This window comes from Ipomoea nil, unplaced genomic scaffold (assembly GCF_001879475.1).
Source record: "Ipomoea nil cultivar Tokyo-kokei standard unplaced genomic scaffold, Asagao_1.1 scaffold0117, whole genome shotgun sequence".
In the NCBI taxonomy this organism is placed as follows: Eukaryota; Viridiplantae; Streptophyta; class Magnoliopsida; order Solanales; family Convolvulaceae; genus Ipomoea; species Ipomoea nil.
Window position 1 is genome coordinate 2,298,341 of NW_017616545.1, and position 16,295 is coordinate 2,314,635.

Genomic DNA, 16,295 nt, shown 5'->3' on the forward strand with positions numbered 1-16,295 from the left:
GCGTTAGCCCATGGCTATGGGGCGTGAGTTTGAGGGTTGAGTGCAGTGGAAGGACTTGTGTCCTTCTTTTCCACAGTTGAAGCATCGCAAGGGATTTCCCATGCAGCCCTTGCCTCTGTGGTCCTTGTTGCACATTGGGCATGAGAAGCCCCTTGTACTAGTTTCGTTGTTTCCATGGGGCGGCCTTTGCTGGCCGGATTACTTGGTCTGGTGTTAGCGTCGTTCCGTAGTCTTTTCATAGGAGGTGCCCCACCTCCTGTGTTCCTTTTTCGTATCTGCTCCTGAATCCCTCGTTGTAGTAGTTGGATTCGGTAGAGGTTGGCGGTACTGGAGTAAGCCTCGTTGAGGGTCCGGGGTCCTCTTATCACTAGTGCTTTTCGGGCTTCGAAGTTGAGGCCCGATATAAATCGTTCTATCTTGGTTGACTCTGTGGGGACCAACTCCGGTGCGAAGCGTGCTTGCTCGAGGAATCGTTTATGGTATTCCGTGACGGTAGTTGTTCCTTGCTTTAGGTGGAGGAACTCTTCGTGCCTGGATACCCTTATGTGTGCTAGGTAGAATCTTTCTCGTAGTCGTGTTTTTAGGCTTTCCCAGTTGAATCCTGGTTCCTGTCTGTAAGTGGGTCCCTCATGGATCCTCCAGAGGTCTGCCTCGTGTCCGAAGTAGAACGAGGCTATCTCTACACGACGCTCTTCTGGGTATTCTACCAACCCCAGAATTTTGTCGAAGGTTCGAATCCATTCCTCAAGGGTGGCGGGATCTTCCTCTCAAGAGAAGGTGGGTGGTCGATGATTTGAAACTTGTCGGGCGACCTCTGTATATGCGTTTTGTAGAGGTGGTTGTGGCCTGTTGATGCGGAGAGCTACGTCGCTTAGTATTTGGGCGACTTGGGTTAGTTGTTGCAGGGTCTGAGCCAGGGGGTCGTGTGTGGCGGGTTCCGGAGTCCTTGATGGTCTTCTGTTTGGTGCCATGATGCCAATCTATAGAGCTAAATGTACATAGTACATGTCGAGTCAGAGTTATTGTACCCTTACCTTGATGCGATAAGCGAACGGGGAGTTCTTTTTAAATTAGGTGTGGATTCATGTGAGGGAAAGTTTAGGGGTTTCACGTTCTCACCGCGCGTCCTATGATTCCTGAATCCTATCCTACTGAACACCTAGATTTTAAGCCTAATGTTCTAAAGATCTGGTCTTAAGATTCTTACCCTAGGGTCGAACTTAGGCTCTGATACCAACTGTAACACCCCAAAATTTTTGAAGCATTTAAAGCTTATATAATAAGTGTGAATTCTCATTAAATCCCAAAATCAACATAGGAATGTAGGGTGCTATGCCACATCTAAGCTGGAAACTCAGATGCAAAGGCTAAACTAACTAAACAACCTCGAAGCAATGTCAATACATAATCATGGCACACAGGCTGAAAGGGAAACTAACTAATCTACGCTCCGGATCTCTAGCGCGCTCCGGTGTCTACTCATCTGTGCCTGAAAGCCAAATATATCTGTTCAGCGAATGATGCTGGTAACCCACTCCAACACGTTGAAATACAATATAGGTATATATATATATATATATATATATATATATATATATATATATATATATATATATATATATATATATATATATATATATATATATATACGAAAACCATTTTGAAGCAGGAAGAGATATACTTAGGGGGACTCTAGCTTTAAAATCAGGGATAGACTCAGCAAGTAGGGGTAAGCACATTCAATCATGATAAATAGTTATATAGAGATAACATCATAAAGAACATGTATCTAAGGTCATAGTTTACTTTGAAATCATCCACATCATCATTCAATCATCATTCATTCGTCATTAAAGTCATCATTCAAATCATCATCATTCAAATCACACATGCACACCTTGGTGGCGCCACGGGACCAATCTCATGCCCCGAACATGAGGGTTAGTGCGTATAGCACTAACATGGCCCCGCAGCACCCTACCTCATAACGAAGCATGAAGGGGTTGATCGCAACCAAACGTATAGACCGCCGAAAGCCCGACGGCGGATCATAGCCCTACACACCGCTGACGCGCTCAGTCAGTGGACTGTGATCCTCTTTTGGGGACTACGACCCTACGCACCGTTGACGAGCACAGTCGGTAGATCGTAATGGATCAAGCCCTACACACCGCTAAGGGACTCAGTCGGTGGGCGAAGATCCTCGGAGACTACGACCCTACACACCGCTGACCCTTCACTCGGTGGATCGTAGCCGACCATAGCCCTACACACCGCCTGATCACTCATTCAGTGGGCTATGGTCTTCCTCAGGCTAGTGGCCCTACACAGCGCTGGCGCGTCCAGTCGATGGACCATCCGCACACGCGGCCCGTGGGCTGTAGCCCAAGAAGTGAATCACTGACCGCAGCCAGGAGAATGAACCGCAGATCATGTAAAACGTTTGATCGCAACCAAATAGTGGACCGCAACCCTATATAATATTTATATACCTGACCAATCGCAACCGGCCTGGTTAACAGTTGGTATGATTCTCAACCCATCCAACTGCCCATATAGCCAACTTGATCACAACCAAATTGGGGAATCATGCATCACATAACACATCGTAGCACATAATAGCACATTGGGAAGGGGGAGGTGTATAAATAAACTTACGTGTGTTCATTCACATACTAAGAGTAGTCCTAAGGGGTTCATGTGTTCGGAATAAATTGTAATAGATTTTGATATGCCCTATTGTAAATCGTAGATCCCTAATTTTATTTTGGTTAGACTAGTCGAGTCATAGACCAAGAAAGGGAAAAATAAATTCATTAGCTGAGGAAATGGATGAAGAAGATATAAAGCCTAAAATCAAGAATTTGCCTAGTGAAAATGGCAAACAAAAGAGGAAGACGTATGCATATGAAAAATATGTATACAAGTTATGAAGACTATCATCCAAAGAAGAAATCTCTCAAAAATATCCAAGAAGAAATCTCTCAAGAAATCAAGAAGAAATCCCTCAAGAAATCCCGAAGAAGAAAGAATGTGACTTGAAGTTTGCATGAAGCTATCTTGAAGATCAAGCATCTATAGAAAGAAAGGAGTACACCAAGTGAAACAAGATAATAACCAAAAGGCTGTACGGACGAGTTGGAAGAGGCTTGAAATATTATATGCAAGGTCATAGGTTTGAATCTCACATCCCATATATTTTAAAGAAGCCAAGTTTAAATCCATCAGATGAAGTATGGGCGATGGTTTGGCCTATGCAATTCCAATTGAAGGGATGAAGTATCTCAAAATTGATATAGGGATTGGGGCAGAAGTTTCAATTTGATGGGATGAGATTTGCAAAGGGCTTCAATTCAAGGGATAAAATTTGCAAAGGGCTTCAATTCAAGGGATAAAGTTTCAATTCCAAATCAAGTAAGGGATGAGATTTCAATTGCAAAATCAAGGAAGGGATGAGATTTCACTTCCAAATATAGTAAGGGATGAAATTTACATGGGAAGAGAAATCAAGGAAGGGATGAGATTTCACTTCCAAATATAGTAAGGGATGAAATTTACATGGGAAGAGATTTCCCAAGTCAATTAAGAAGAAGAAGTCTAAGTCTGGAAGCAGTCTACAGACCCAGACGAGAAGTACAGAGGAAATACAAGAAGAAGTTGCAGAAGCAAAAATACTAGTCTAAACTAGTATGGGATAAATTGAAGATTATATTTTGAAGATAAAAATCCCAAGAGGCGTGATCTACACCAGATGAAGTTTTTGGGAAGCCATTTTTGCAAAAACTTCAAGCTCAACTTGCAGAGAATCTCTGACATATCTGCAACGTTATCTTATCCTCTGAAAAGGCTATACAGCTAGATGAAATTCAAAAATGAGAATGTTTCTTTCCAACGGACAGATTCTCATTACCGGCTATAAATAGATGAAGATTGAAGCAGAGGAAAGCAGAAAAAAAGGGGCGAACAAGAGAAGCAAAAACAGAGCTAAACAGAGCATACAAAACTCAAAGAAAGCTTTCCCTCTCAAGAGCTTAAATTGATATATTCTTTGTGAGATGAACACTTAGAGTGATACAAAGCTTACAAAAGAAATATCCAAGAGTGTTAGAATCTTCATTAACTACAAGAGACTGAGCGCATCAACGAAGATCATCAACAGAGTCTCAAAGTTAGAAGCAAGGCAAAAGTTGTTTTGGAGCAAAACAAGGGAAAGGAGGAAAGTAACACGGAGTTGTGAAATCCTGGATTGTCACACGGAGTTGTGAGATCCGAAGCAGCAGTGTCGGAAGATATTGGGCGTGATTAGTGCGGGCTTTGTGATCAAAGCACTAGATCACGGAGGATACTGTAACACCCCGTGTTACGGCCTTCAATCCCGGATTAATTATTTAATTAATCCCGTTAATAATAATTAAATATGATTTAATTATGTTAGGTTTACCTTTAATTAATTAGTAAGGTCCACCATGAACCGTGGGCCCTTGCCCGAATAAGAATCTTAAGCCTGTTAGGAATAAAGGAAGTAGGCCTTTTACTATTCAGATTATGATTAGGATCCTCTTTAATTAATATGGTCCACTATGGACCATGGACCCTTACCCTAAAACAAGCCCTAGCCCTATAAGGAATAGAACTAGTAAACCCATACCATTCAGGCCCTAACTAGGAGTCTTAAATATATAAATAGGGAACTTAGGAGGCACCTAGAATCCCCCACCACAATAATCTCTCACCACCCAAAGAGTTCCAAGAATCCCCTTAGGAGAAATCAAGAAATCAAGAAAGCTTAAAGAAAGATCCTTCATAGCCAAGGAATTAATTAAGGCTAAGAGGTAACCCATGTCTCAACAAAACCTATTTTCATAGCTATGATTCCCCCTTAGGGTTTCCCCCATATTATTGTGTATTGGCGTGATATGATGATGATTATTGATGTTTGACGTGATGATCCCATGAAGGATCTTGATAATCTTGATATTGGGAGATTCTTGATGATTATATGGAGTTCTTGATGATTATGTGTTGTTCTTGATAATTGTGTGATGCTCTTGATGTTTATGTGTTATTTTTACCGAATCTTGTAATTAGAAGATGAACCGTATTCTTGTTGATATAAAAGTGATTAGAACCCTAGGTTGTATCGTATGATCTTATTCTTGGATTATCGGGTGGGGAAATCGCATGTTTGGGTGTTGATTATATTTAGAAAAGCATGATAGGTTATGTGCCGTTCGTTTCTTGTATTTGATTCGTTAATTGTCTACGCGTTGTCGTTAATTGCGTTGTAAAGTGTCTAAGCATGGTTTCGGGTTCCACAACGGCTCCCGGGGCATAAAGTGTGTGAAAAGAGTCAGTGGGGGGGTAGGTGGGGGGTGGGGGTCCCGCCACCTACCCACGGCCGTGAAACATCGCCCGGCAGCGGGTAGCCGACGGGCGGGCAGCTGCCCGCCGGCGACCCGCTGCCCGGAACAGTAAAGACCGGCGGGCAGCCGGTGGGTGGCCCCCCACCCACCGGCTACCCGCTGGAAATTATCCCACCTTGGGACCCCGGCTTCCCCGTTTGATGTTCCCCCGTTCCCCGTGGTGTCCCAGCGGACCCCGTTTATCGTGCCTATGTCTAGTTTGATGTTTCGGGTACTGTTCGTAGGTTTATGAGTCTATTATATTGCCTGCTAGTTGAATTGGTATCCCGGTGACCTAGGTGGAAGGAGTATGAACCCCTTAGGACTATTCTTAGTATGTGATGGATCACGCATAGGTTTTGTTATGCGCTTTCTCCCCCTTCCCGATGTGTAATATGGGTTGCATGTGCTTGCTATGTGTTATGTGTGTGTGTTACCCCAATTCGGTTGCGATCGGATTGGTTATCCTGAGCTGCGGTTCAGAAGCTGGCTGCGGTCAGATTGATACTCTTGGGCTGCGGTCCACCATTTGGTTGCGATCAAACGTTTCTATACGAGCTGCGGTTCATCCTTTTTCTTGGTTGCGGTCAGATGACATTCTCTTGGGCTGCGGTCCACTGTTTGGTTGCGATCAAACACTATGATGAGCTGCCGTTCATCGGTCGGTTGCGATCGACCCCATCGTGTTGCGATACGGGGCAGGGTGTTGCGGGGCCGTGTCAGAGCTATATGCGCTGACCCTCAGGGTATGGGCATGCGATTGGTCCTGTGGGGCCAACAAAGTGTGTTATGTGCTGTGACATGGACGAGGTGTGACTACGAGTGTCTTGGGAGATGTGACTATGGGATTTATATTGGGGATTGTTCATGTTGGGTTGTGATCATTGTTTATGCTTTGCCTTACCTGCCTTATCTGTTGTGAACTGCATATGCTCGTTATAACTATTGCTTGTGTCTGGCCTTATCTGTCGAGTCATCCCCGGTTTTAAAGCTAGAGTTCGTAGGATATATCTTCATGCTCAAAATGGTTTTCGTATATCTATATATATCTCTATATGTATTGTATTTCAACGCGTTGGAGTGGGTTACCAGCATCTCTCACTGAACAGATATATTTGGCTTTCAGGCACAGAAGATTAAGTCACTGGAGTGCGCTAGAACTTAGAAGTAGATAGTTTCCCTTTTGGCCTACGTGCCACGTTTACGTATTTACGCTTTGAGGATATTAGTTAGTTAGCCTGTGCACTTGGGTTCTCTAGCCCAGGTGTGGCATAGCACCCCGAACGCTTGTATTTATATCTTGGGATTTAATAAGATTCTACCTTTATTATAAGTTTTAAATGTGTTGAAAATCTGGGGTGTTACAGTTGGTATCAGAGCTTAAGTTTGACCCTAGGATGAGACTCTTAAGGCCGAACTTTAGGACACTAGGCTTGAACTCTAGGTACTTAGGAACGTAGGATCCAGGAATCTTAGGACGCGCAGTGAGATAGTGAAACATACACATAACCTCCCCTCACTTCATCCCTCTCTAACTTAAAGGAACCTCCCCCTACGCTTACCACACCAGGTAAGGGTGCGAATAGATATGTTTACTTCCACAACTGGGTAACGTACACTTACCCGATAAATCGCCTCGTCCTAACTCCCGTCAGAAGACTTGACAAGGACCCTGACCAAAGAAAAGGAAGATTTGGATGACTACTAAGAAGAGGCGTTACAGTCAGGACTGCTAAAAGGGACGGACTGCAATACGCACCAACCCGGGGTAAACACGATAACCCCCGAGTCAGACAAATGACATACACCTTCCGACAAGTTGCCTTATCTCGGCAAACCCGGGTTGCGGCTACAACAAACAGGAAGGAGAACTAGGACACCTATTAAAGTAGCGAAGGAACGATACCATTAGTCGAATCCTTGGGTGCAAGGTAAGTATATCGCGACACCTTGCGACCCCACCACCCCAACTTAAAATATCATCCGCCCTGAAACCCCAGCATCTTGATACCCCTATTTGTTGAAAACTCCCACCCCGAATCCTTAATTACCTTAAGAGCAAATTCGCAACCGTCATGACCTTGCTCACCCTTTGTTGCGCTTAACCCAAACCCTCGGAAACCCTAAATTGTCATTGCCCTTACTCTAAGTTCATATCCCCACTCCGTTTGGAAACCCTGTTAAAAACCGTAGAGTAGCATAAGGCCCTTACCCTGCCCAGGGGCGTGAAGAACCGACATTCATTGATTCAATATTAAAATAAGTTGTTAGATAGGAATCGGCGAAGTAGGTGGAGGTTACGAATACATATCACCCCACCCTTACACGAAAACCGTGAAGGCTTCACGAGAAACCATAGCCTATACGTACGCCACCGAAGAACGCCATGCGTTGACAAGAGCGGGCAAACAAATACGTTCAATGTGTCAGGGGACCTCGCTACAGAGAACATCGTCAAATAGGTGCAACAGGCCGAACCTCAAGGAGGACATAAAGCCTTGCTAAGAATTTCATCCACCAAGGAAGGGATGAAACCCAATAGAACAAGAAAGACTAACCCGAAACCCCCGTTACCCTTTAGAACCCTCGGCAAGGATTAGGAGTCAAGACCTAGGGGTTTGACCCACTAAACCGACTGGGTCTAGACTTCTGGACATCCGAGGGGAACGTGCACGGAAACCATCACGAGAATTCCCCTGGAAGCCATAGAGACGAAGGGGACTTCGACACAGGAAGAGAAGATCAAACGAAAATCTTAGAATCAAACAAAGCCAAGGAAAAGGGATCACCAGTTTCACTGCACGCCACAACCAAGCCCCAAACAGGCATAATCACTCGAAGCCAAGAGTCCTTAGCCCCTTTCCCTCCCCTTGCCAATCAAGTACCATTTTGTTAAAGAATCCGTCCTATCACTCCAAACCTCGCTCTTGATCCCTCATTACAGACAAACCCGTACAAGGTGGCAACCTTCCTTCCTATATTACGACCTTGAGACATCGACCCTATCCGCCCCTCGACTTTGAAACCTAGCCCTTGCACTTCTTACACCCCTTTAAACCCAGACCAAGAAAACATAGATATATATATGTATGTATATCTACCTCTAGAACTCGTGCTTAAGGATCAATGAACATTGTACGATGGGTCATCCTATGTATCCAAGTCCCTTTTATTGTGCACAAGGGCATGGGACTTGTCAGGACATGAATATGTGCATTTTTGGGGTCTTTCCCCAAGGAATTGACTATTCCTAGTCACTTTCCCGCGGGTCCCCAACGGGTCCTTGACGGGACCATTGGCGGGTCCTTGGCAGGAGCTTGGCAGGCGGACGACCGCCCACCTCGCGCCCACTGGTACAATATGCTGATTTCTTAACCCCTCATTTTATTGATTTGTGGCGCACTTGTGTGCCTCGATTGAGGAATGTGAGTCTTGGGTAAGGAACCATGGACCACCCAAACATAGTGTCCTACGAAAAAGACCTTGACGCACGAGACACCATCGGGAAATCACAATCAATTACATTGCACGAGTAATTGAAATCGGATCCTACGATACAACCGACTAGGGATGTTTGGCGTAAAGGATTGCGCAAACCAAGGAGGCGAGTTGGGAACTCGTACTAAGAACCCACGAAAACCTTAAAATATAAAATGCTAAGGAGGGACCGGGACTCCTCCAAACCATGGACATCGTTCGAGCAAATCAGAGGACTCCTTACAAGTTGTATGGAATCAAGAACTACGTAGCCCATGGTGCTAAGCAAAAGGGTGAAGAACACATTCGCGCCAAGACTTCAAGGGTCATTAAGGACCCACAAGGAAATGAGGTGACTCGTAAAGTCGCTGAGTCATCCCACAACGAGAATTGGTAACCGACTGCGCTTTAAAAGAAAAAGGGCACGCAAGGACACCTTCATCATTAAAAATAACACAAACAGGGCACAACAGTGCCGAACCTCGGGTAAGACATGAAGTCTTACTAAGAATTTCATCCACTAAAGAGGAGACGAAATTCAATAAGAAGAGAAATTCAACCCAAAGTCCATCGACTCCCAAGAGACTTTGGGAAGAATTTGGGAAGTGCGCCCTAAGAGATTGGCTTGGTTGACCCAACTCGGTCAACACCTTGGGCGCATTAAAGAAGTAAGTGTTGAATCACCACGGGAAATTCCCTCAAGAAAGAAGAGAAGGATGAAACCTTAGCCTGGGAAGCAAGGTCTAACAAGGATCTTAAAGTCAAGCAAGCACCAACACCAAGGATGGAGGATCATCGGCTCGTCGGCGCATCGTGATCAAAGCATCTAACCAGATTATTCACTTGGGATCGAGAAACCTTAACCCATCCTAGCCGAATTCCTTTCCCTCCCTCGGAAAATCGGCCCCTTCCTTATTTCAAAACCCTTTCTACCCTTCAGACCCCATTCTCAATCCCATGTTTTAACGATTCCATACAAGTGGCAACCCCACAACCTAAGTTGGAACCTCGAAAACTTGATCCTAATTCCTGATTTCACCGTGTCCTCAAGTTTGAAACCCACTCTCTTAGCCCTGTAAACCTAATCGTTCCCAAAAACCCAACACACATAGGCGTGCAAGTATACAATTTCCCCGTGGAATACCTTCTCTATAGGACCACGGTTCTTCTCTTGACTCGTTAACCCTGCAATGATTTCCAAGCTTCGGGGACGAAGCTTCTCGTAAGGGGGGGAGAGTGTAACACCCCGTGTTACGGCCTTCAATCCCGGATTAATTATTTAATTAATCCCGCTAATAATAATTAAATATGATTTAATTATGTTAGGTTTACCTTTAATTAATTAGTAAGGTCCACCATGAACCGTGGGCCCTTGCCCGAATAAGAATCTTAAGCCTGTTAGGAATAAAGGAAGTAGGCCTTTTACTATTCAGATTATGATTAGGATCCTCTTTAATTAATATGGTCCACTATGGACCATGGACCCTTACCCTAAAACAAGCCCTAGCCATATAAGGAATAGAACTAGTAAACCCATACCATTCAGGCCCTAACTAGGAGTCTTAAATATATAAATAGGGAACTTAGGAGGCACCTAGAATCCCCCACCACAATAATCTCTCACCACCCAAAGAGTTCCAAGAATCCCCTTAGGAGAAATCAAGAAAGCTTAAAGAAAGATCCTTCATAGCCAAGGAATTAATTAAGGCTAAGAGGTAACCCATGTCTCAACAAAACCTATTTTCATAGCTATGATTCCCCCTTAGGGTTTCCCCCATATTATTGTGTATTGGCGTGATATGATGATGATTATTGATGTTTGACGTGATGATCCCATGAGGGATCTTGATAATCTTGATATTGGGAGATTCTTGATGATTATATGGAGTTCTTGATGATTATGTGTTGTTCTTGATAATTGTGTGATGCTCTTAATGTTTATGTGCTATTCTTACCGAATCCTGCAATTAGAAGATGAACCGTATTCTTGTTGATATAAAAGTGATTAGAACCCTAGGTTGTATCGTATGATCTTATTCTTGGATTATCGGGTGGGGAAATCGCATGTTTGGGTGTTGATTATATTTAGAAAAGCATGATAGGTTATGTGCCGTTTGTTTCTTGTATTTGATTCGTTAATTGTCTACGTGTTGTCGTTAATTGCATTGTAAAGTGTCTAAGCATGGTTTTGGGTTCCACAACGGTTCCCGGGGCGTAAAGTGTGTGAAAAGAGTCAGTGGGGGGGTAGGTGCGGGGTAGGGGACCCGCCACCTACCCACGGCCGTGAAACACCGCCCGACAGCGGGTAGCCGACGGGCGGGCAGCTGCCCGCCGGCGACCCGCTGCCCGGAACAGTAAAGACCGGCGGGTGGCCCCCCACCCACCGGCTACCCGCTGGAAATTATCCCACCTTGGGACCCCGGCTTCCCCGTTTGATGTTCCCCCGTTCTCCGTGGTGTCCCAGCGGACCCCGTTTATCGTGCCTATGTCTAGTTTGATGTTTCGGGTACCGTTCGTAGGTTTATGAGTCTATTATATTGCATGCTAGTTGAATTGGTATCCCGGTGACCTAGGTGGAAGGAGTATGAACCCCTTAGGACTATTCTTAATATGTGATGGATCACGCATAGGTTTTGTTATGCGCTTTCTCCCCCTTCCCAATGTGTAATATGGGTTGCATGTGCTTGCTATGTGTTATGTGTGTGTGTTACCCCAATTCGGTTGCGATCGGATTGGTTATCCTGAGCTGCAGTTCAGAAGCTGGCTGCGGTCAGATTGATACTCTTGGGCTGCGGTCCACCGTTTGGTTGCGATCAAACGTTTCTGTATGAGCTGCGGTTCGTCCTTTTTCCTGGCTGCGGTCAGATGACATTCTCTTTGGCTGCGGTCCACTGTTTGGTTGCGATCAAACACTATGATGAGCTGCCGTTCATCGGTCGGTTGCGATTGACCCCTCCGTGTTGCGATACGGGGCAGGGTGCTGCGGGGCCGTGTCAGAGCTATATGCGCTGACCCTCATGTATGGGCATGCGATTGGTCCTGTGGCGCCAACAAAGTGTGTTATGTGCTGTGACATGGACGAGTTGTGACTACGAGTGTCTTGGGAGATGTGACTATGGGATTTATATTGGGGATTGTTCATGTTGGGTTGTGATTATTGTTATGCTTTGCCTTACCTGCCTTATCTGTTGTGAACTGCATATGCTCGTTATAACTGTTGCTTGTGTCTGGCCTTATCTGTCGAGTCATCCCCGGTTTTAAAGCTAGAGTTCGTAGGATATATCTTCATGCTCAAAATGGTTTTCGTATATCTATATATATCTCTATATGTATTGTATTTCAACGCGTTGGAGTGGGTTACCAGCATCTCTCGCTGAACAGATATATTTGGCTTTCAGGCACAGAAGATTAAGTCACTGGAGTGCGCTAGAACTTAGAAGTAGATAGTTCCCCTTTTGGCCTGCGTGCCACGTTTACGTATTTACGCTTTTAGGATATTAGTTAGTTAGCCTGTGCACTTGGGTTCTCTAGCCTAGGTGTGGCATAGCACCCCGAACTCTTGTATTTATATCTTGGGATTTAATAAGATTCTACCTTTATTATAAGTTTTAAATGTCTTGAAAATCTGGGGTGTTACAGATACGTTTCTACCAGATCGTAGAAGACGGGGGGAAAGTAACGCGGAGTCGTGAAATCCTGGGAAAGTAACGCGGTGACGTGAAACCCGAAGCAGCAGTGTTGGTGACAATGGGCGTGATTAGTGTGGGCTTAGTGAATTGCTCTTGGAGATAAGAGCAAGTGGAGTAGGAGGATTACACCACCTCGCGAAGCACTATAAATTGCCTTGTGTTCTTTACTGCTTTGTTTACTTACTCCTCTTGCTTGCTTCTCACGAGAATAATCTTGACACAATCCTCTTGCTTGCTTCCACTGTGCACCATACTCTAACAATCTAGTTAAGAGTTTTGGTTTATCTCTGGCTTAGCAATTGTGGTACTGTGCTAAAAGTTTGAAAGTCTATTCACCCCCCCCCCCCCCCCTCTAGACTTTCACCTTACCTCTTTTGGGACAAACATCATGCATTCTTCTCCTAGGCCAACGGGTTACCGATTCACTTGCATGCAATTCCTAAGACTCTTTTATCCTACGAATGGCTCCCGAAACATCAAACTAGACTCAAGCATGACAAACGGGGTCCGTTGGGACACCACGGGGAATGGGGAACATCAAACGGGGAAGCCGAGGACCCGGGTGGGTAACGGACCAGCGGGTAGCCGGTGGGTGAGGGTCACCCGCCGGCTGCCCGCCGGCGATGATCTTTCGGGCAGCGGGTTGCCGGCGGTCAGGCGTCTGCCCGCTGCCTGGCGGTAATTCTCGGCCATCGGGTTGGTGGTGGGTACCCCTACCCCCACTTACCCCGCACTGACTCTTTTCATCAAATACGCGTCCCGAGATCCGTTGGGGAATCCGAAACCATGCTTAGACACTTTTAAACATAAATAACGACACCACGTAGGCAATTAATGGATCAAAAGCAAGAATCATATTGAACACATCTTAACATGACTTCAAATCATAAATAACGCCCGAACATGCGAATTCCCTCCCAAGTATAAATCAAGAACATCATAATACAAATTCCCAACCCAACATAGGACTCTAATCCCATCCAAATCATCAAAATCATATTTTATGTTTATCATCAAAAATCATCAGGATTCATCAAGAATCATTACATAAATATCAAGAACCTCTTTTTAACATCAAGATCATCAAGATCACACATAAAATCATCACATCAATCTGCAAGATAATATTACAAATATCACAAAGGAATTCATCAAGACACAAGCTTATAGAGGGAGCCAAAGAAGGAGAATATAGCAAGGAAAATAGGTTTTGTTGAGACATGGGTTACCTCATAGCCTTAATTAATTTCCATAGCTGTGAATGGGTCTTTCTTTAAGATTTCTTCATTCTTGATTTCTCCTATGGAAATTCTTGGGAATTCTTGTGTGGTAAAAGTTTTTGTGGTTTGAGTTCTAGGTGCCTCCTATGTCCCTATTTATATATCTAAGAGTCCCAATTAGGGTCTAAGTGGTATGGATTAGCTAATTCTATTTCCTATAGAACTAAGGGATTGGCTTTAGGGATAAGGACCCAAGGACTATGGTGGACCCTCTTTTAACTAATTAATGGATTTTAATTCCCCTTTTTAGGGTGAGTAATTAATTAATTAATTTGGTTCAGGGGTCGTAACACGGGGTGTTACACCAAAGCTCTTGGGTGCTTTATTCATCAACCTTTTGAAGGTCAGCTTGTATTTATTCCAGGCATCCTTTGGCTAATCTCGTACTACTTATATTCATTTTATCTTGTTCGTGGTAGTTGAATGTTTTGAGTACGTACGAGATATTATTCCTATTTAGCCTGTGAATTTTAATGGATGTATTTAGCCTAGAATTGGTGTATTTTATGATTTGTGGATGTATGACTCGTGTAGTAGCCTGAATCTGTGTACCCGAGATTTGTTATAGTGGAATTATTGGTGGTGGTGGTCCCGTGATTTTTCCCCGTGGTTTTGGGGTTTCCACGTAAATCTTGTGTTCCTTGTTTTGTTATTTATTTTTGGATATTGTGTATCATCTTGTGTTTGTGCTCCTGTCGGTTCTGTGATTTTTCGTTGTCACGGGAAGTGGGATTTTTCCCAACAAAGTGGTATCAAAGCCCTGGTTGTTGATTGGGTACATTTGACATGGAGACAAATATGAGTAATATGGTACGATTGAATGGTAAAAATTATCACATTTGGAAGGCCAAGATGAAGGATCTTCTATTTGTGAAGAAATTACATCTACCTGTGTTTGCAACTGCAAAGCCAGAAAGCATGTCAGACGAAGAATGGAACTTTGAGCACTAACAAGTTTGTGGTTATATTCGCCAATGGGTTGAAGATAATGTTCTGAATCACATTATCAATGAGACACACGCCAGAAGCCTGTGGGATAAACTTGAGACCCTGTATGCTTCCAAGTCATGAAATAACAAATTGTTTTTGCTAAAACAATTGATGAATCTAAGATACAGGGAAGGTACATTGATTAATGATCATTTCAATGATTTTCAGGGTGTTCTTGATCAGTTGTTTAGCATGGGAATCAAATTTGAGGATGAGGTACTTGGTCTTTGGTCGCTAAACACTCTACCTGATTCTTGGGAAACACTTCGGGTTTCTTTGACCAATTCTGCTCCCAACGGTGTTGTGACCATGGAGTATGTCAAAAGTGGTATCTTGAATGAAGAGTCAAGAAGAAGATCTCAAGACACCTCCACTTCTCAGTCAGATATTTTGGTTACGAATGATAGGGGGAGAAACAAACAAAGGGGTCTGAAGGGTAGAGATAAAAGCAGAAGTAAGTCAAGGTCATGGCACAAGGATGCTGAATGTCATTATTGTGGCAAGAAAGGACACACCAAGAAAAATTGCTTCAAGTTGAAAAGGGACAAGAAGCAAGACAAGAAAGATGATAACACCGATAACCAGGTTGCAACAGTTAAAGCAGATTTACTTGTTGCTTGTGATGAGAACGCCATCAACGTTGCATGCCACGAAACAACTTGGATTATGGATTCAGGTGCATCCTACCATGTTACACCAAGGAAGGAATTCTTTACTTCATATACTCCAGGTGACTATAGAGAGTTGAGAATGGGTGATGATGGTCAGGTGAAGGTGTTTGGTACCGGTATAGTTTGCCTTGAGACAAGCAATGGCACAAAGCTGGTACTTAAAAATATAAAGCATGCACCAGGTATCAAACTAAATCTCATTTCTACAGGAAAGCTTGATGATGATGGTTTCTGTTGTTTCTTTGGTGATGGACATTGGAAAATCACTAAAGGTTCGCTGGTTATTGCACGAGGTAACAAGTCTTCTAACTTATACTCTTTGCAAAACTTTATTTCTGGTGATTTAGTGAATGTGGCAGCAAAAGAATATGCATCAAAATTGTGGCAGCAAAAGAATGTGCATCAGAATTGTGGCATAAACGACTTGGCCACATGAGTGTGAAGGGGATTGATTGTCTTGCCAAGGAGATTAAGGTTTCAAGGGTAAAAGAAGCTAGGTTGGACAGATGTGTTCATTGCTTGGCGGGGCAACAGAAAAGAGTTTCTTTCATGAACAACCCTCATTCGAAGAGGTCAGAGCCACTTGAGTTGATACATTCTGATGTGTTTAGACCAATGAAGGTTAGGTCACTTGGAGGTGCGTCTTACTTTGTGACCTTTATTTATGATTGTTCTAGAAAACTCTGGGTCTACACTTTGAAACACAAAAGTGATGTGTTCAGTGTGTTTAAAGAGTTTCATGCTCTTGTTGAAAGACAGACAGGGAAGAAATTTAAGTGCATCCGT

The 16,295-nt window shown here is 43.8% G+C and overlaps 1 long non-coding RNA gene across 1 annotated transcript; it reads right to left on the bottom strand.

Annotated features, from left to right (window-relative positions):
• Positions 1-676: 676 nt before the first annotated feature.
• On the bottom strand, positions 677-14,878 carry LOC109168142. Its single transcript, XR_002052006.1, has 4 exons — positions 14,797-14,878; positions 14,732-14,737; positions 11,271-11,273; positions 677-694 (listed from the first exon to the last, which is right to left on the bottom strand). It is a non-coding gene; the product is annotated as an uncharacterized LOC109168142 (long non-coding RNA).
• Positions 14,879-16,295: the final 1,417 nt, after the last annotated feature.